At 39.1% G+C, this 21,962-nt stretch overlaps 1 long non-coding RNA gene across 1 annotated transcript; it reads right to left on the bottom strand.

Moving 5' to 3' along the window:
• Nucleotides 1–9,688: 9,688 nt before the first annotated feature.
• Nucleotides 9,689–12,480, bottom strand: LOC111924749 (uncharacterized). Its single transcript, XR_002861837.2, has 3 exons — nt 12,423–12,480; nt 12,140–12,332; nt 9,689–10,215 (listed from the first exon to the last, which is right to left on the bottom strand). It is a non-coding gene; the product is annotated as an uncharacterized LOC111924749 (long non-coding RNA).
• Between the last annotated feature and the right edge of the window lie 9,482 nt (nt 12,481–21,962).

Here is a 21,962-nt window from a genome sequence, read left to right as displayed (position 1 = left end):
ACTGACTGCAGAAATCAACATAAATCAGATTTTTGAAGAACCTTGGTTTATGCCAAATGATTTTTTATTTTCATTTTTAAAAATTATTTTATTCAATCCAGTGTTTAACTGACAGGTTTTTTACTTGGAGTCTTTTCTCTGAGTTATTGTTACTATTGTCCTGAAAACAGTACTGCTCATGGTGCAAACTCTCATATGGAATAGAAGACCTATTGTTCCTAGAGGATATCAAGAAATGAAACAAATACACAGAGTGACTCTTTCAAAAACATAACTATAACAAGGTGAGATTTTATTTCATGTCATCTCTTTCTGTGTTCTGCGTAGACAGAAATCTTTGCAGGCTCTGTATATCTGTCAAACAGATGGTACTGATAAATGAGCTTGGGCATAGTTTGCTTTCACTGTTCTTGTTTGTTTTCCATCTTTTTTTTAAAGAGTCAAAGATATTCTTTTGTTTAGTCCCAGAAAAGGTAGGGAGAAGCTCTCTGCAGGAATATGATGCAGCTGATATGATGAGGTGAATTATCTGCCTACCACAAGACAGCCAGCATGACTGGGACTGAGCCCTGCCAGGGCTGGTGCAGAACAACAAAAAAGTCAGTCAGCTTTTACCTGTTCAATTTTGAAAAGATAGCCTCCTGTACAAGTTCTTGTCTGAGGTATTCAACTCAATGATTGCAATCTGGTTTTCTTGAAACAGCTGCATCATGTCATGCATCATCACACGTGCACCTCTCTACCAAAAACGGAGGAATTTCTGTTAAACTTAAACCCCTGCTTATTATATACCAAGCCTACTAAAGCCAAATAATATCTTCCTCCCAAAATCCCTTTTTCCCAGTTAGCCATTTCAGACATCTACAGAAATAACCATCTGTAGTACAGATGCTAGAAGTTAAAGATCAAGTGGTAGACTTAATGCTGAATTTCACTTTTATGTTTAGACTTGTATGACCAGGTCTCATTCTCTAGTGGATTTATATGATTCTATTTTCCTTTTAAAAATATATGAGAGAAATGCTCACAGGCCCTTAAATGCAGCAGTATGAATACACCACTATAATTAACGCCCTGGTCTACTCCCTCTTTTTCTTTTTTTATTTTCGGTGTACAAGTCCTGTGGAGTTTGCAGATTGATTCAATTGCAAAGTTAGATTCCCACTGTGATAGCCGTTTTCAAACCACTGGGCCATTCTGCCTGTTCTGCCAGCCAGGGAACAATGGGTGCTAATTAAAACCCTGCTTAAAAGGTTCCCCTTTAGTTCAGCACTGAGGCTTTCAGGGGGCAGACGGGGAAGGATGCCTTGTTCTGTTTATGCATATGCAAGCACTTAGTGAGCTGGGCGGCTGACTGCGGGTCGAGAAAACACTACAAAAGCCTGGTGCTTATAGGAAAGGGCTGGATTTCAACCTGATAAGGTTAGTTAACAGACTATACTGAAGAGGGCCCAGCTGTATTTTCTTTCCAAAATTTGAGGCACATTTCAAAATAGAGATCGGGTTTTTTATCATTTGCATTTACTGAAATGCTCAGGTCTCTGTCTTCTTGTGTTGAGCGTTTTTCTTAAAGTGTAAGGATAAGGAGTATCAGTTTTCTTTATTTTTGCTAATGAGATTAATATTTCAAACAACTGGTTTTCAAGTAAACTGCCGGTGCCAAAATGTATATATGGAATAAAATTGCTTTCCTACATCTAGGGTTTGCTTTTTGAGCCAATTTTTTAATAAAAAAGTTAAAGACATCTCAGTAGACACTTCTGTTGCTCAGTGGTATAACTGAGTTCTTAGAAGTATATAAACCTGTACCATTTTCAAGGAGGAAAAATGAGAAATGAGCTATACCATAGAGCTTCATTTGTAAATTAATGTGTGAAACTGCTCAGTACCAAAATATGGCAGATAAAGAATCAGTTTCATTACATCAAGCAATTCAAAATGCCTTGGTTTTCAGCAAGTGCTGAAAAAGAAAACACAGCACTGCAAATAAACTCATCAATAAGCCACACAGGTTTTTGTTTGATGTCATTTGTAACTGACAACTTGATCAATCTTGCATTGAATAGTCCCTTAGAAATACAAGAGTAATAGGAGCAGAATCTGTCTCATTTCTTTTGTTGAATAGCAGTTCACTTGGTGGCATTCACAAACCTGTCCTAGCCTTCTTCAGCTGTTTTTCTTGTATAAAACTATCTCATCCATTGAGGTAGTAGAAAATATTTAATGGGACAAATTGCATGTCATTGATAGTGAATGGCCAAAATGAACAGTTCACAGATAACCTCATCATTTGACAGGTATTATTCTAAATCTTCTTTCTTGTTTCAATCTCTGTGAAGAATGAGGGCTTGTGCAGAAATCAGGAGTGCCTTTCAAATTACTCACCCACCAAAAAGACTACTAATTTATCTTTTTTTACTGTCTGCAAACACTGAATATGTTTTTAGATGTATAGCTATTTTAATTAAAGGCCTGAGAAGATATTTCTCATTTTTATCTTTGCAGCCATATGCTGTAATAATTAATACTACTTAATAGAACTACTTGCATGCTGAAGAATGCTTGAAAGACTAAAGATGTCTAGGATCAGGGCATATGGTCTTTGTTGTGAGCCCCATGCACTGAGGAATAAAGACAGTGAAGCCCAACCTCCTACTCTCACTTTGTCACTCAGTGGCCGTTCACACTGTGATTCCTGCTGTGGGGAGAAGACAACTGCTTTTTTTTCTCTTTTTTTCCCCCCTGTTTTTTTTTTTTCTCTCTTTTTTTTTTTCTCTCTTTTTTTTTTCTTTCTTTTTTTTTTTATTTCTTTTTTTTTTTGTTTTGTTTTGTTTTGTTTTGTTTTTATAATTGTAGTTTCCCATAGAAGTGGAGAGGAGAGTGAGACTGATTGGGACAAACCTGTCTCTGCCCTTGCATTTCCCATTTACTCTGCTGAGTGGGCAGAAAAGTGAAGGTTCTGAGCCTGATCCAGTGTGCCACCACAGCCACCCTTCTCATGGACACAGCTAAATCCATGTGAATGGAAAAGCAAGGTGCTGATGACAAAGCCGCAGCCCCAAGCCCAGATGCACACATTGGTTCATGGATAGGCAGGAGCTTGGCTAAGGCAACGCCCTACACAGATATTCAGCTCTGAAAGAGCTGTCATGCAGCCTCCAAGGCCTGATCCTGTAGCCCCAGGTACTGCTCTGCCTCACCAGGATGAAGAGATGGGAGCCAGCTGAAGAGCTCCTCTCTATAACAAACACCTACAGCCAGTGCTAAGGACCAGTTCTGCAAGGGTGTTTGAAGACCCCTTGAACATGCACTTCAGAGGGTGAAGATAGTTTTAGGAACACCTCAGCAAGAATGTTACTTCCTTATTTGCTGGAGCTTTTTCAGGGATTGCTCAACAGTAGGAACTGAAATAATCAAATCATAAAAGCTGTTGCCCAGACCCCCACTAACAAAGAGTGAACAGTGTTTTCCCTGGTCAGAGGAAAAAAACAGTGTTGCTGTGGCTACAGGCAAGAATCCAAAAAAGATTAACAAAACCCTGTTAGTGGATAATCCCTGGAAAGGTACTCTAACAGCAGATTTCTCTGTTTTCTGCCAGGATCACCCAGTCTTACCTAGCTTCCAGCTTTGATAGCTGAACCTCAAGAAGGTGTTAATTTCAGCCAGACAGCTGGCCAGTGTCATACAAGCTTACTGTAATAGAGATGTAAAATCCAGGAGTAGGTGTCTTTTGATTTCATCGTCTCAGTAACGCATCTTCACATCTGCTCCTGCCTGTGCCACCTCAGGAAAGGCTGATGCCAGCTCAGGGCTTCCTTTCTCATCAGATAAATAGATCTGAATGGTCTGATTTGACTGAGCCTATCTCTGTCCATTTTCCTAAAGGATCATACCATCTGTTCATCAGCTGGATGCTCTATAGCCAGGAGCAGATAAGATTTTCTAAGAACATGCTGCTGATTGCTCCTGGGAAACAAAGTCAGGGACCCCTGGGAGGCTTTGACAAACTATGCCCCACCGTGTTAATGGAAGAGTGGACACTGCATCTCCTCTATCCTGTGGCCTTCACAAGGATATTGTGTGAGATGGTAGCAAGAGAAGGATTTCCACCATTTTCACTCTTGGGCTCTTGCCTGCTGGGCCCCAGTTGCTAGTGGCATAACTTTGTGTGTTCTAAAGCTGATCTAACGCCAACAAACACTCCTTTACTGCTCTTTGCCAGGTATGGACAGACCCGGTGTCCACCTGAGCAGTCAATTTCTGGAACAAACCTACAATTGTAATAAGGTGGGGAGAGGAAAAATATTTCTGATTTTAGGGACAGTGTGCACATTAGAGCATTTAGTGATTTGGGTGCAGATAATTAATCTGATGACCCGGGAATGCACTTCTCAAGACATAAATTTTCTGGTGAAGGAAAAGAAACCATTAGCCTTGAGTAAATCTAGTCTGATCTAAAGGGAATGCTTGAAATTTTGCTGCATGATTGGCAGAATATTTTATTAAAATGCTGTGCATGGGCTTTCAAATATTGAATTCTCACCTTTTTATGACATTCTCCAACAAATGATAAGCGTCTCTGATAAGTACCTCTGTTTGCTTAAGGACGGTAGATTCAAGGCTGGTCACCAAATTCTTTTATTTTCAACAGCTAATTCATACAGCTGCCAAGCTTCAGTCTTGAATTAAATGCATGGGTGCCATAATTCTGTGAGAATCCATTTCTTCTTATCCCCTGTCCTATTCATTATGACTGAACTTTAATACCACCTGTGAGACTGGCAGAAGGGTCACATCCCCTCTTGTATAGAACTTGTGCTGTGCAGAACTGAGCCAGTTAGGAGGGATCCTGAAGGATCTTTCATCCCAATTTCTTCTGGCTCTGTGTATCAGTGTGTCTGCTAAGAAAGGCCAAGAACATATGGAGCCTGCAAGAACATATAGGAAGCTCTGCAAGAATTCCTACCCCAGTTCTGACAATGCAGATACTTTACTGTGTGCTCAGGTGTAAGCCTTACCATAGACTAATGAGCTAAAAACTTGTGATTACTGTAGTGCATGTTCTAACCTAGATCTCTCTAATTCAGGCAGGTTTTCAGGTAACATATCATTTAACCCAGAGTTTTTCCTCTGATGGAGTCTTACCAGGAGCTAGATGTACTGGATATTATTTGCAACTGGCTTGTATATGTTCTGAACTTAATCAAAGGCAATCTCATCAGCCTTATTCTGCTAAATGTAGTCCACAAGATGAATTGCCCCTGGAGTTTCCATACTCTCTGTTCTCAGAGGATCTGAAAGAATTCCTAAGGGTCCATACATCAATGGGAAATACTTATCATCATTTCACTTTTGGTTATGAATTTTTACCTGTTGCCACAGAACTATTCATAAAGCTCAGCAGCCAATGTTTTGGTGGGTGATGGTGATGTGCTGTGATATATTTGTTTATGTTTCTGATGGCCTTTGGAAACCTATGTCTGACTGATTGTTAGAACCCAAGAGCAATTTTAATTTATGCTGCAAATGGCTACAGTAATGCAGAAAAAAGAAGCTTTTGCACTGTGATAAAACCTGTCCATTATTTTGTGGGTTTAAATGCTTTTCTCAAAGTATATGTGGATAAAACTTCCAACAAGGAGTGACAGTTTGTGGGTGGATATTGATCAAACAGGTGAATAATTGCAATAAATTTAGGCTTACCATATCAATTATAAGCATTATCCTTTCTGTATGCTGTGGACAAAATCTTTTCAGATACTGTGATACTTAATTTAAATGTGATTTGAATACAGTAAATTAGATCCTACTGGGTTTAGTAACAAAGTACAGGTGCACATTGTACAGCTTGCTGACAATGGAGATTTCACATGCCCATACCTTTTCCTGAATTGTATTGTTTCCTGCTCTGGGAAGCCTCAGAAATTGTATCATAGAGTATTTTGATAATCCAAATGCATTTATACATATTGATGAGACAGGTGCCATGCCTGTAATGCCTGTAGAGCTTTGCATAGTGGAAGTTTGTTCAAAAGTGACATAAGATTTTACTAAAATATGGAAACCTGCTGTCTCGAACCAGTAGCAAGTCTGAAACAAAACTAACCAGAAAATAACAATAAAACTGCTTTCTGTTCCCTGCTAGTGCCAAGGGCCTTAACACTGTGCACGTAGTATATAAATAAACCACTGTGATCAACACCTGAGAGCTTATAAATGTCTGAAATGTATGGTGACAATTTGCAGAACTTCTGCATTGCTCCCTCATGCCCACTTACAAGCTATTTGGATAATCTGGAACCTGTTAGGCAATACCATACACCATTGTTTCCTGCTCTGCTCTAGGCCTGCACACTGCAATAATACGCACTGCTAGGAATGCTTCAGTTTATACTGGGGAGCAGCAGAGACATGCAGCTCTCCCTTGCTGTTTGAAATCCAAGTGTGCCTGGCAAAATTGAACCATCTTAGCCACCTGGTAAAACTATGCCAGCTTTCAGCTACCAGTTTTACATCTTAGTGATCCACTGTGTTCACCCAGGTTTGCAGTATCTTTATTCCATGTGTCTCAGTGTGTGTGCCACTCTGCTTTTATCAGCTGGAGGTCTGTTTGCTGGGGAAAGCTAAGTCTGGAAACCTGAATGTGTTTGGCTCAGTTCACTTCTAGTATAACACTGTGGGTTCAAGAATACTTGGTGGCCAAATTCCCATGTAGGTCTTTGTGGCAAGCAGATGGAAATTCCACAGAGCTCTCTGGATCTCATTCAGAACTGACCTGAATGATTGTTACTCATCATGTATGGCTGATCATTAAAAGGCTTGTAAGTGTTTCCAAGCTGTTTCCTAGTTTATCATACAGTTTTGATGCAGAAATATATATATTTATATATATTTTTATATATTTATATATATTTATATATATATACACATATATATACATATATATACACATATATACATACAAACACACACACAGATAGATATATATATATATAGATATATATACATATATATATATATTCAAGTTCCAATTGAAGAAAAGAAACAACAAATAGAACAGAAAAATATCTATTCACCTTCACACTCCCGTCTCCTTGCTTCTTTCCTGCTCTTTTCCACTTCTGTGCTGTTTGACATCCATATGCCCTTCACATTTTCCCCTCCATCACTAATTCCTATGCTGTCTAAAATGCCTTTGAGTTCCATTTCAGTTCTGGTGTTCAATAGATGTGAGTCCCATTGATTTATGCCAGGACTGAATTTTGTCCCCATAGCATACCAAATTGCTTCTGCACACACAGAGAATGCCAAATCAGTGTACAGAAATACTACTTGGTAACTACTTTATTACTCATTTACACTTAGCATGAAATTCATACCCCCATTTATGACACTGCTGAGTCTGGTTTGTTATATAAATTTGATCCTATACAAAGCTGACTGGCTTAGAGGACTGGCAGTGGATACAACACGCATCCCTTGTAAATTACCAGCTCAAATTCTAATCAAGTCATTAAATCAAACCAACCAAAACCTCTTTCTGTGCAATGCTGTTGTAAAAATGAAGTTGGTCTCCTCCTGGTTCCCAGTACATGTGTCAACACCACAGTTGACTCTAATTAGCACCCTTGCTGGCTACGAAAGCTCCTGAGCCCAAGATTTAAGCAGGCAGGGAGACTGAACTCTTTGTCCTGGCCTCAGGTCATGGCAGGTTGATGAACAAGCAAGTCCTACTTCTGCCTCAGCTATAGTTGCCTACTTTTTTCTGGGACTAGCAGCCTGGCACCTTCTACAAACATCTTGTTTTCATAAAAAATATTCTACTCTAGTCTGATTGCATAATATATGTATTTTGTCTCTTTTCAAGAGAAGTGTTAGAGCTAATAGGCCTTTGGTTTCAGTAGGAATTGCAGGATTGTGACCCCTCTGGGATCTTTGTCCTAGATTTCAGCCTTGGCAGGTGGAACATTCTGTAACCAGTTGACATTTAGTGGCTAGTTTGTGAGTCAAATATCTTGTTTTAATTTTTCCTTTTTGGTTTGGATGAGTTTGTACGGGTTTCTAAAGTATTTGGGAAAGGCATGAGCTTCATGGTGCCACTGCACCTTCATTGAGCCAAAGAAGTTGCTTTCCTCATTGAGAAATCTCACTTCAAAAGAAGTTGAGATGTTTTCTAAATTACTGTTTCAGCTGGCTTTTATTTCCAAATGTCTGCATCACTCAGAAAATCTGAGTTTGTCCTGGTTTGTGGTATTTCTGATTTATTTTCCTATTTAGAGGGAATCTTTTTTTTACATATGTCCACTTTCTTCACACAAAACACACACACACACACACACATGCACAAAGAATTTGGAGTGACCTCTAGTCTTATTGCAGTTTGAGGAAAGAAAATAAGAATGCAGAAAGATTCTGGATCTCAGCCATTACAATGAAAAACATCTGTTGAAGCCTTTGCAAGCATAAATTTATCTTACCATGGGCATGATTATTGATCAAAATCCATATTCTTTCTTCTAATAAATTTAATTCTTATAAATTTTCTATTTTTATTTTCTAATAAATTATTTCAGCTTCATTTCATTCCTGAACAAAGAAAGGTAGAAACTTGTTGCATGTTAGTGTTCCATAAAGCAGAGGTGGCTGAAGTTTATTCTAGACACAACCTCATGGTGGTCCAGAGTGCTGGATGATCCCACAATGCTGGCTCCTTTCCTCTCTTTCTCGCTGTTAAATTATGTAAAATAGTTTCCTACTGTTGTGTTTCCATGTAAGCAACCAAACAAAGTCCTGTGGAGGTATGGTGAAGTCCCAGATCCGAGCAGAGGTTTCTCTGACTGTGAATGTGAAGGACAGTGTGAGGCAAATCTGTAAAATTCCTGTTTCAAAAGAACTATCATATCCAAGGACTGCAATGTCTCCAGGCTTGCAGGGACAGCTAATTATGTCCAAGGCTGTCTGGTTATGAATGAGGATTACACAGTCTTGCTGGGATACTGGTGTTTTTTGGGATCTGTGTCAGAGTTAGGACATGCCCGTGCCTGAGTCATAACAGCACATCCGGAGAATCGGAAGAGGCCAGACCTGGATGGGTTCCAGCTCCCCTCCTGGACTGGGCAGGGAGTCCCTGGGAGACTCAGAAGTCTGCTTGCCACAGAGGTGTCTGTGCTCTCTCCCAAAGGAATTTCGGTGAAGAAACTTGAAAACACTCTTTCTCACTACAGATCCCATCACACAGCTTTTTTCAATGTGGAATTTTTATATAATTACACTGATGGAACTCCTCCCTGTGATTTATTTTCTGGAACATCTGCAGGTTTAAGGAGGAAAGGGAACTGTGGTGAATGAATGCTCTCTACATTTCTGTTCAAACTGAAAATGTATCTTCTACAGAAAAATCTCCGCTTCATGCCCCTGTGTGGTTTAATTTAATCTTCCAAACCCATATCTAATCTAAAGGCACAAAATCACTTTCCAAGACTGAATTTACTTTCCAAGTAAATTCAGTGGGTGTGTTAGGCTGCCTCAAATGGTTAGCTAATGAATTGGGTCATGGACTTAGCAACGTTTGAGAGAAATTGTAAATGATGCCTGTTTTTATTGGAGTGAAGTAACATCTAAGCATAGGTAATACACATGATAAACCTGCAACACTAGCAAACTGAAAAACACATGGGACCCGTGCGTGTGCCAATTCAAATATAACTTTATTAAATGCACCTGATTTTAAGCTACCTTTTAGTATTCCGTTTAGCAGTTTAATGAGAACCAGTTATAACATACTTGGGGTTTTTTTTCTGCGTTCAGAATTCAGCAAGCTACACAGCTAACATGCATATCCATTCAGGCAGACAGAATCAGAAAAATACAATGAAGGCCTTTACTGTAAGTAAATATAAGACACCAATGTGACCTTCTAAACCAGCACATCCCTTACACAATCTGCAGAGAACATCTGAAGCAGAAGCTATCAGTGTTTCCTTGCGACCTTTTAGCAAAAAGACTGTATCATGAATTAAAGAGCTCAAGCTGTTGACTACAAGGACTCCGGCATTACCAGAGAATGGTACCGAGCAGTGTCCATTCTTGCACAAACATCTGCAGCCATTGAAATGGCCACTTGCTCCTGAAGGCAGAGCAGCAGTCTATTATGGACATGTTACAGAGTTCTCTTTCAGCTGCTGCTTGCCTGAAGTGCCAGGTGCAAAAGATGTGCTGTAAAAGAGAAGAGGGTAATGGTCACATCGATTACCAACTGATAATTGCTCACTCGCTATTTCCCTGGTGTTCAGCCGACTGGCTGTTTCAGCAATTATTTTCCTGTTCTTTATTTCTATTAATGGCGTGCCCAATATTGGGGACTGTTTCCCTCTTTTGTAGCTCTAAGCTGCTATTGAAATCCTGGAAGTGTAATGTATAGCATTAGCTCTAGTGTGTCTGATTAATGTAATCACAAGCTTAGTTCTGGAAGGAATCCACCCTGTAGTTTACATTAGCTGTTAGATGACCTAAAATTCTCCTCTCTCCCCCATCCATGTGCAAAGTACTGGTTACATGTTTTTACTTTTCTTTTTGTTTATTCTTACAATTTTGCTAAGTCTGGTGAAAGAGCTGACTGCCTGCCATTTTCCACATTCTCAGTAACCTTATAGTTCTGAGTTCTGTTTTCAGATGCACAGGGATGATGAGGGTCACAGAGCACCATACGTCTTTGTTAACTTAGCTGCTGCATCTGTGGCTGCTGATCTGCTAATTTATATAGGTTAGAATACAACTGTTCAGAAAGATAGTCACAAAAGCCTGCAAACATCTCTTTTTTATCTTTTTTCCCTTTTTTTCCCTTTTTTTATTTTTTTTATTGACAATACTTTATCTCCAGCTGAGATATTGTGGGGAGTGACATCCTTTATATGAAGTAATCAAACCACTGTTTTTTAAAGATATGAAAATTAAAGCCTTTCAATTTCTTCACTCATTATTTATTTTCTCAAGTAAGAAATCTTGGCTTACATAAGGATTTCAAGATCAAATGCAAGTTGACTATATTTTATTCAGACCCCAGAAATGTAGATTCTGGATTGAGTTTTGTTTTGTAGAGTTTATGTTACAGACAATTAAATTCCATGACAGCATATACCAGATAGTAAAAGAGGGTGAAAGAAACAAAACCTGAATTTCCTTTTCTCTGAGAAGAAGAAATTGAACTATTTGAAGAGGCCAATTATGGAAGTTGAGATCAATATAGCATTAAAAATCAGTTAGGATGAAATGCCAGACGATCACAGATTATCATATGAATTAGATCTTTGCTTGCAGGAACAGTTATGACAGCACCTGTTAGAAGCTTACTGTTGTTATTTCAGTATAGCAGATCTCCTCTTATCAGTGAACAAAAACCTCAATAATATTGATTTATTTTTTTTTTTTAAATTCTGGCAGGTTCTCTACCTGGTAAAGACAGGTAGATATCAGATACCAGGGAGATATCTTTAACAAGTAACAGACAAAGTGCCCACTAAAATCTGGGAATTTGCAGGTGGGAGCTGTAGATGAAAGTGATCAAAGTATTTTTAATAGAATTCTCTAGAATATTAGGCTTCTTAGGGTGATCCACAAAAGCTGGTGATAGTCATTAGCTCAGAGCAGTTTTCTTGATAGCTGCTTTGAGCGGCAGCAGCTACACGCTACCATGCAAAGTTTTGAGATAAGGATTAGATTAATCCAGTGAATTATGATAGTACACAAATCCCTTACAGTAACTGAAATCAAAAATTATTTCTTCACAAACAGTCTAAGAGGAAATAAAAGGCAGGTGTTCTGGGGTTATTGTTTGTGCTGCTGGAAGTGGGAATGTAGGAACCCAGGAATATACAGAATGTATGCTCTAGCCTTCATTGCTGCCAGTGTATGCTAATTCTTTTATTTATAACCTCAGAACATCAATGCTAGAAAATCTGGGGATAACTAATTGTCTAATTCTGTGTTTCAGTGTAATGTAGTCACAAAAAAAATTTGCTGCACTTGTTATTTTTGATGAGCATTATTAAATCTACTCTGGCTGTATCAGAATAAAGTATGAGAGACCATCACAAGCAAAGTAAAAGCGGATCCCTTTTCCACTACAAGCCACATCAAATACCTGCTGACTCTGTGGGCAGGCATCTCCCTGCCTTGCTGGGACATTGCTTGCTGTGGCTGAGACGCTGCTACTCACTCCATCCATTTTGAAATGTTGCTTTCTGATGGCAGCTCCTCACAAGCCTGGGAGAAACCAGTCGTCCTTCCACATTCTTTCCATATGCTGCTGTACAGAAATCCCCATGTGCACTTGCCTGTGAGGAGGAGAGCGTGTACAGAAAATAAGTATAAATCCTGTTGTGGTTTTTTGCACCCAAATTCAGGGCAGGGCACGCAGTCCTTACCTTGGAGCTGCCAGCGGGAGCCTGTGCTGCGGAGCTGGGCTGCACGTCAATGCCACGGCCTGGCTGGCGCTTTGTGCAAGTGCCCTAATTGGGAATGCCAGGTCTCATCCATCCAGCAAAGCGTGCTGAGAGCACAGCAGCCTGCCCGGGCTCAGCACTGTCCTACCCCATTCCTGGCTCAGAATTGAACTGTAACTACATCCAGACAGTTTAGGGGACTGCTTGTGGTGAGTACTGTATGTGGCAGTATGTGGGAAGAGTTTTAAACTCCTGTCATACTTTCAGTGAATGCATAGGGTGTTGTTCTGTGTTCTCTCTCTTCTTAAACTTTTAACCTCATCCTACCTCTACCCATGCTCAAAATGACAGCCATGAAAAGGGGGGTGGGGGAATGCTTTCCATTCCTTTCTCTGATTAAATATGAAAATACGCAAATATGCGTAAGCTGTCCATAGGCCTTGGTACCGCTTTAACTCCCCTTGAGTGACTCCATCCTCCCAATCAAAGTGGTGGTTCCCACGAGTAAAAGGGATATTACTTCAAGGTAAGGTACTTTATTGCAGGACAGATGCCAAAAGAAAGCAAGAAAGCACTTAGACACTTTTAATGGACAGTAGTTTTACTGATGCTCTCAACTTTGAGGTCATATATGGGGTATTATGAGCTAAGTCATCCAAATGTATGTATTCACATTTCAAAAAAAGCAAATATCTCAGGGAGTATAACCCTTTAATGTTACTGGAGAAGGTTATTCACTTTCCAGTTCATTTCTTCCTGGTTTGTGGATACTAAAAATAAAAGTTAAAACTAGTTCTTAACTTTGCCAGCAAGATCAACATCAATGCATATCTGTCAGTGCTACCCACTTAGCCTGTGGTCCCTCTGCATTACTTGACAGAGGGTCAGAGCCATTCTGACAGCTCCACAATGGGAGAAAGATGTGGTGACAGGCAGTGCTGAAGAGCCAAACATGTGAACAGGATCTCCAAATATCCAAAGGCCTTGAAAACCAGAACTCTGAGCTGCAGAAAGACAGTAAATTTGTCTAATGTAGGAAAGGCAATCTTGCATGAAATGAGTCCTTCATAGAGAATCAGAAGATACCTGGAGATACTGGGGTGCCTAAACATTTATGTATACTATTTATGGATTGCCAGGCTGTCTGAAAAGCACTAAATCACTTTGCAGCGAACTATTGAACTTTAACCCATCATATTTTATAGGGAGTTGTTAAGAAGAAGTAATTTTACACTTCTCTAACAAATCCCGTTACAAAAGATTTCTAAATTAATTTTTCTCCCTTTGGGGCTTTCTCCCGGGTATCTGTGAATGTCTGTGGCCAAATGAGATGCATTTTAGCTCGAATAAAATTATTTCATTTAGTTCACTACTTTTCCTTTTTTTTTTTTCCCCAAAGTACCTTGTAGTTCTTAAAGAAAATAACTAAAAGGACAATCATTCTTATTTCATAATTTGCAAAAGCATGGGTAATTCTGATTTAGGCTTGGAAGACACTAATAGATGCTGTGTAATCTGGTATCTACATTTTTGCCATCTGTATTTGTGCAGTTAAATATATAATTGGGAATTTAGGTGACACAGACTTAGATTTTCTGCCTTAACATAGATGTGATTAATCACCTAAATTAACTGTGCACTGACTTTCCAAATGATATTCAACAATGACGAGGGTCATCCTGAATTTGCAGAGCTAAAAATGGGAGGTGATGGGAAGTTTATCACATGCCTTGTCATGCCTTCACATGCCTTGTCATGCCTATGGCTCTGTTAGCTGCCTGTGGTACTGGCAGCTGAAAGAAAAGCAGCTAGAAAGGTGCCAAGTCATGTTGAGGAAACTTAGAAGCAAAGGGTGACATAATTGCTCTCAAGTGTGCACTTAAAAATCTATGGTGTTTTATCTAGATACTATTGTTACTCCATGGAGCTGCTGTGAAATATGAAACACCCTAGAGGAAACACTGAAAAAAGATGTTGCTGCTTCCTGGGCACTCAGATGGTGTCTTGAGTTAGCAGCTTCTTGTTGAAACTGAGACATTGTAATGGTTAAAGAATTGGAGCAGAAGGTGTGTAAAATCCAGCAGGCACACAATTCCATCTTCACTGCTGCTTCTGATGGTGACAGACCTGAAGGAAGTGGAGTTAGGCACATTTCTTAATGCTATCAATAGGGAAGGCCCTGCTTCCCTTTCACAAATCTCCTTCCTTGCCTCCTGTCTGCCACATTCTCCCACCGCTTCAATTTGGCAGCATTTTGGATGAGACAGCTCAGTTTCCCAGGCTGACAAGAAAGACAGCAAAAACATGGGTGCTTCTCTCCTGGTTTTGGTGAGTTAAATCTCTCAGATAACAGACTCTGACACGAGGCAAGTGTGGGAGGAAGGTGAGAGACCAAGATGTAAAGAGGCAGAGGGTTAGAGCAAAGGGAGCAGAGCAGAAGAGAACATCTGGGAAATGATGCCAGCTTAGCACTTGAAACTACAGCAGGAATGTGTGCTGGAGGCAGGGAAGGTCCACCACATGATGCTCTGCCCAGCTTCAGTGGCCTGAAAAAAGAGCCTCTTGGGAAATCTGCCACTGTGTTGGGAATATATACTTTAATTATAACATTTCTTTTTCCCCAAAAAGATGAGTAATTTGGATCTGGGACAAAGAAAAAGGAAATTTTGGCTTATGCTGCAAACAGGATATGGGTGTTTATTTGAGTGAGGGATATTTCTGTTTTAAAGAGCTGTATGATGTGTTGTTTCATGCTATGCTATGGACTAAGGAAGCCATTCCTAAACTCATTTGGAAGAGACCATATCCTCCTTTTCACCTCTGACTTAAAGATGGTCTCTGGGAGAGGCTTCAAGGGAAAACTTATGAACTGCATGTAGAAAAATGACAGTGTCCAGCTGATCCTCCACAAGTGTGATGCAGATGTTTCAAATCACATGTATGTTCCACTAATGCATATTGGATAAGTGCAAAGTCACGGATTGAGGGATTGACATCCTTATTGCCAAGTCAACGAATCTCAAAAATACATGTTGATATTTCAGTTGCTACTGAAAATGCTTTGCTTCTCTTCTTATATCATCAGTGATATACAAAGTAATTGTGTGGTAGTTCTTGCTAGGCCCTATCTTTAGCTATTAACAAGTCTTACATGCAGAGGTAAAATACTGTGATATCCTGAGTTAAATTTGACAGCTTCAGGTAAATTAGCCTAAAGATTCTTCTCCACAGATCTAGGGGTTGGAAAATCTGACTAACTTCGACATAGTCTCCACAGAAAACTTGCTGAGTTTGCTTTCCCTACAGAGATATTCAGAGAGCAATAGACTTGTGCTAAACAGCTCTCAGCTCCTGACATTCAATTAGTGACCATGTTGCAAGCAGAGGTCTGTACCTATATTAGAGCTGGAGTTGTTCTTCTGTACTGTAATGGTGAAGTGCTTCTTGCAGCACTCAAATGGACCAGGTCCTGATGTCTCACTGCTGAAGTATCAGTGCTCAACATCCCCCCTCTTAGCAGCAATTTTAAACTTATTTGGTATTCTGCAGCAGCCACCAGCTATAGTGTATGTGTAGCCTCTGAAGGGCCTATTTAGAGTCCTGCTTCCACCGTCCTAGCAGCTTTTCCTGGAGGTATTTGCACTGCACTAGTATCCAAAGCAAGGGAACACCCTCAACATTTATCTGGATGCCTCTCAGACGGCATAGTGTTGGGAAACCTGAGTGACACTTCAGTGTTTCTGTAACCTCTCAGCCCTAAATGTGGGTGAGGGTTTGGTGCAGACATAGATGTGAGAAGTTGTCTCTTACTCTCTGCAACAGACATTATGCACAATTTAAAGCTTTAGAAAACCATTAGGAGTGCCCTGTACCTTTTCCCATTACCCTGATTTTGCCTTTCTGGTTTAGCCAAAGAAAACAATTTGGAGGCAGAAGAAAAGAGGAGTCTGAGTAGATGTTACTGAGATCATGACTGATTCAGCAAAGAAAAGAACAAGGTACATTTATTTAAATGCATGGTGGTTGAACATCATTTACAGGATTGTAAGTTGCATCACCAATATATGAAAAAACCCACAGCTAAGATGAAGCTTTGAGGTCAGGGACAAGAGAAACTTCTACACCACTGTTCCTGTGGGGTGAGGGTATTGCCATGGGAGGTGGTCCTAGCTAAAACTTCCCAGTTCTTCAGCAGCCTCACCCCAGTCAGCTGCTCCCTATCAGCAGGGGCTGGCACTGCTGTTTGCCCACTCCTCACTCCAGCCATGGACCTGTAAAGCAGAAACTGTTATGGGTTTCAGGGTCATAAATTTTGTGCATTAAGGTAAGCATAATTGCATAATTAAGTCTTGGTACACCTTAAGGAATCTATGCATTCTAGTGGGTACTTGCCAAGGCACAAAAATTCAGCAGCAAGAAAGGGTTAGACTTCAGATCTTCACAGACATCTCTGTCTCCTTGCCTCATTTGGAAGTGAGTAGGGCTCCAGTGTTCTGTTCAAGCACATGTCCATCAGCCAAGCAAGAGAAGTCAGCATTTGCAAAAAATATGCCTGACTTGTCTGGGACATGGGATTCACACACTCTTCTGTAAGTTCTAAACTATTTGGAATGTCCAGCTTCTTTCTGTGAGAAATGTTTTCTGACAAGAACATTGCTGACCCATCCATCAGCAGCCAGCAACACTTCGAGTGGCTCCTGTTATGATATATAGAATAGCTAATGACACTCCTGTCTGCAGTGATCTTTTATTGAGCAGCAAGATCCTGGGAAGAGTAAAATAATTCCTCTGAACATAGAACCTAATTCACTTTGAAATTAAATCAAAAACCTGAAAGGAATGCTCTGACTAACCTGTATGAATGCTCTGCCTGGGATGGATGGCCACTTGGTCTAATAATACTTCATTAACCGTATGGTAGCAAAACTAACTATTGCTGTATTATTTAAAATTTAAAGGGTCCAGTATTTCCCAGACACTTTTTTTTCCCCTGAGCACAGGTCCTCACTAATTAAGGAAGTCCAGCTTTATAGGGGGAGCGATACCAAAAAAGCACCAATAAAAATTTTAAAGCTCTCTAAAACATTTTAATACCTTATTTCATGTGGCATATACAGAGTTATGATGGTTCATAAGGTATAAAGTTTTTTATTAGTGGTCCATTGGGGAGACTGCATAACTCAATCACTCCTTTTCAACTCATTTAATGCACATCACCACAGCATTTGACTAGCATACTTAGCACAAATTGAAGTCAGTAAAATATTTGACTCAGCAGCCCATTACATACTTACACAAAGAGAGAGTTAACTGGAAACTAATTTAGGGAATTAGTGGTTGGTTACAAAACACAGCATAAACAGACCAACTTTTCTCCAGATAAGGCTACATTATTCCCAAAAACTTGTAGGTCCTGCAGTGTTTTTCCCAAAGAATGTGTGGAATAAAAATTGTAAAATCAAGTGTCTTGTGCTTTAACATCTTCTTATTAAACAAATGGTAAAACTGATACGGGAGGTATAGGATTATTTTTCTCCCTCTTCCTTCATCTCCTTCTCCCTTTCCCAATGTGTAGAGAGATTCACTGCAAATAAGATAAGCAGGACTATAGGTTTATCATTGCAAAAGCCTCCCTCCTTCCTTCCATGCTTGGCAACATCTGACACACGCAGACTGTAAGAGCTCAGTCAGCCTGTCCCCAAAGTGAACAGGAATGGTGACACCACACATAGTGCAGGCACTTTTTAGGTGACCATTGCTCTTGATTTCCCTACAGCAGTAGCTAGCTGATCATCACAGATGGCGCCTATATGTGTCCAAAAGAGAATAGGGACTGGTCATCCTCTGTTATTTTATATGTCACCAGCATCAGGAGATTAATTGTGTTTTCAGCTGAGAATTTCCTTTGAATTACAAAAATCTTGGTTAAAACCCTCCTGTTTATCGTGGAACAAACACAGATGGCCATAGTATACCATTTTCTTGTCTTATTATATGGGATACTGACCCTTTATAAAGAAATTGAAGCTTGTTGTGTGCAGCAGTAGAAAAGAGGAGGAAAAAAAGCTCTCAGCAGGAGCAGATTAAAGACCTACTCACACAAGTGCTTGAGAGGCAAAGATTTTAATTTAGATCTTCGGACGTTTAAGAGTAAAGACTGTTTGATTCTTCTGTTAAAGTGACAAGAATTATTTCAATCTGTTCCTACTAATATTAGCTTGTACTTACTGTATTTATAGAAGGTACACTTTTCAAGGCTACATGTGGCCAAGAAATGAAAATTTCCTTGGTTTACATTAGAACAAACAAATGATCTCCTGGAATTGTTTTCATGGAAATGTGAGAAAAGCCTGCTGGTTACATCATTTACCTGAAATCTACTACACCAGCTTAAAAATTGCCATGCTGTGCAAATTGAAATAGGGATAAAAAGCAATAGACCAGAGAAATGTAATGACCATTGGGTCTAAAAAACCAATTTTGCTTTGGCTTCAATGTTTAATTATTTATACAAAACAATATTCCCAATAAGAGACCAAACTTGGCAACAAGGAATAGAAATGTTTTGTTCCTTTAAATTCTTTTGAAAAACTACAACTGGCTGAGAAGAACTGCAAAAAATTCCAGTGCACTTAATAAGTTCCATCCACATACAGCTCTGACATGTCAGCTGGGTCGATTGTGTACCTTCCCAGAGCTGCAAGGGAGGTGCAGATCTCCCCTGACATCACTTGATATTTACTAGACTTGAAAAAAGATTGTGCATTAATTTAACACATTGTCTGCCACAATCCAGAAGAAGGAGGAGGAGACAACCTAACTAATACAGAAAGCTACAGATATTGAATGAGGCAGGAATATGCATGCAAAAGAGACAAGGTAAATGAAAGAGGTTGGTAAGAGTCAAAGGAAACTGGGATAGCTTAGAACTAGAAAAGTGGTTTTTAAAGTGCAATAACTGTGAACTTCCCATTGATGACTAAGAAATAAATAACTATAGATTTATATTCTCCATCCCTTAGTAGCTGCTCTGCAAACAGCATGATATCCTACTAAATTTTATTTAAGAGGTAAATCCAGATCTGCTGTAGAGTTTTTCTGGGGAGCACCAAGGTCTTGTCAGTTTTTCAAAATTCGTTTTGATTTTTTTTTTAATATGTGTATAAAACCAGATAGATTGTGCCAAAACTGTTGAAACCACATAAAATCTCAGGCAAATTTCTTCAACCAGAATTATAATAATCTGGGAAACTTCAAAACTCTCTTCAGAATTCTCCCCAACTATATTCTTAAACTTGTATGAGACCCATGCCTTATTAAATGACACCTTAATTTGAGAACTTCTAAGTGTCTTGAATATTTGATCATTGAATCTAAATGTTCTTTTAAATTCTTTTAACTTCCTCCTTAAAAAACCATCAAAGTAAAAACCATATTTCAAAGATCTAGTCCTCTATCAGCAGTTAATAGCTCAGTTCTACTGTACATACACAGGCAAAATCCTCATGGAAGCCAACGCCTAAGTTCAGAGACTTCTTTTTCACTGAATGCCTTAAAAGTAGTATGGAATTTCTGTCCCAGAAAATATATGGCTCAAATTAAATTTTTACAGCAGTTAGATTCAAGACTACAGCCCAGGTGGGATACACAATGGGTAGGTACATCAAAGACACATAGTCTGGTAAGCTTAAGAAAACCAGGGTAGATATAGAAGAAAACTAGTGGCAAAGAAGGAAGTCAGGGTGTCATCACGGTGATTTAAAAGCAGAGCAGAGATGGCCCTGGACTTAGAGTTCCAGAAAACTTCTCATTTTCTGCAGGAAGCAGCTACATGTAGGATATGCTCTGCTTTGGGCTGGCACTGTATGGAAATTCCCACTGAAAGGCAACTGCAACTCCAGCATGGAAAGAGTTTCCATTTGCTTAGCACAGATCCAGAAGGAAGCTCATCCTATGGCCAGCTTTTAGCCCTGAAAATTGACAGGTTCTCACCTAACTAAAGGTACCAAGGGGTGCCTGGAAAGGGGCAAAATAAATTTGCATGCCATCTTTTATATTTACTAGATAGTGACATATATATATATATATATATACATATATATATAAAAGTACAAATACTCATCTGATTGTTAATATACAATATATAATACATATCTTTATTTTTTTTAAGCTTGTGCTTATTGTATTACTTTTCCTGAATTATTCCATTTGGAAACATAGCTTTCATAAAGACCACACCTTACTTTAAGTTTTTTAATGATCAAGTTATCAAGTTAAAGGACTACTTGGGAAGGCAGTAAACACCTGCAGCAAGATGGATTAATCAGTAGCATAATTGTAAATCACCTTGTGCTCTACAGTACCGAACTCTGAAATTTTTGCATGTTAGCAACAATATCAGCTGTGAATTAGTACAACAGGGGCTTCTAAAGCCACTTTATTAGTTTGTGATATGTTTGTCTTTGTGGCTAGTGTCTGTTTGCTTGCTAAAGTTAACTGTGGACTGAAGCTTGTGCTGGACAACAAAGAACTACCACACTTTTTCCCTCTGAGAAAACATACAAGTCCTAGCCCACTCCATGCAGTTTCCTGAGTTTGAGCACATTTTCAGACATGGAAATGGCTGTCCTTGCCATATTAAGACATTGATCTGGATATCCCTGGAGGAGCAAGGAAAAGCTTAAACACTGAAATGAGGCTTGAGGCTGAACATTTTTGTCTCATTCATGTATCTGCTGGTGGTGTCTGTGTGTGGTACAAGGGAGGTTTAATGAATACTGCAAGTCAGAGACTGGATTTGAATCTAGGATTCACATACAGAGAAATATTTGTACACTTTCAGTATGAGCTTACTGTTGCATCATAAGTTACAGATTAACATCATTCACTGGTGGCAAAAGATATTTACCTATATTTAGGAAAACATATGTATCTATTATCTTGCTTGAAAGTTCAAAGAACTGAACTCTCTGTATAGGTCTCATGTCACTTTTGTGCCTGCTTCTGGATGCTCCATTTTATCCTCAACCCTCACTGCTCATACTGACATAAAACTTTTCTAGGGAAACTCTTCTTCAGATGCCAGCGACTTCTGGCTTTAAGATAAAATAAAATAAAATAAAATAAAATAAAATAAAATAAAATAAAATAAAATAAAATAAAATAAAATAAAATAAAATAAAATAAAATAAAATAAAATAAAATAAAATAAAATAAAATAAAATAAAATAAAATAAAATAAATAAAATAGAAATTTCCCACAACCTCTTAAATTACTGCAATTTAAAGTGATCAAAAAATCCCATGTGTCACATTTTCCCCATCTTCCTCTGATCTGAACTCTATGGTCTTAGATGTCGTTTCCAACCGTAATGATTCTGTGATTCTGTGAATGCAATAAGAATAAAGCAAAATCAACTGACTAATGCAAGTCAAAGAGGCCACTTGTATTCTTCATTGCATGTGGAGATGGTATTTTCGTGGCAGTGAGTTTCAATGAAGCATTACGCCAGCTCAGAAAAC

Source organism: Cyanistes caeruleus, chromosome 1, assembly GCF_971803275.1.
Source record: "Cyanistes caeruleus chromosome 1, bCyaCae1.hap1.1, whole genome shotgun sequence".
Classification (NCBI taxonomy): domain Eukaryota; kingdom Metazoa; phylum Chordata; class Aves; order Passeriformes; family Paridae; genus Cyanistes; species Cyanistes caeruleus.
This window is presented reverse-complemented; position numbering and strand designations above follow the sequence as displayed.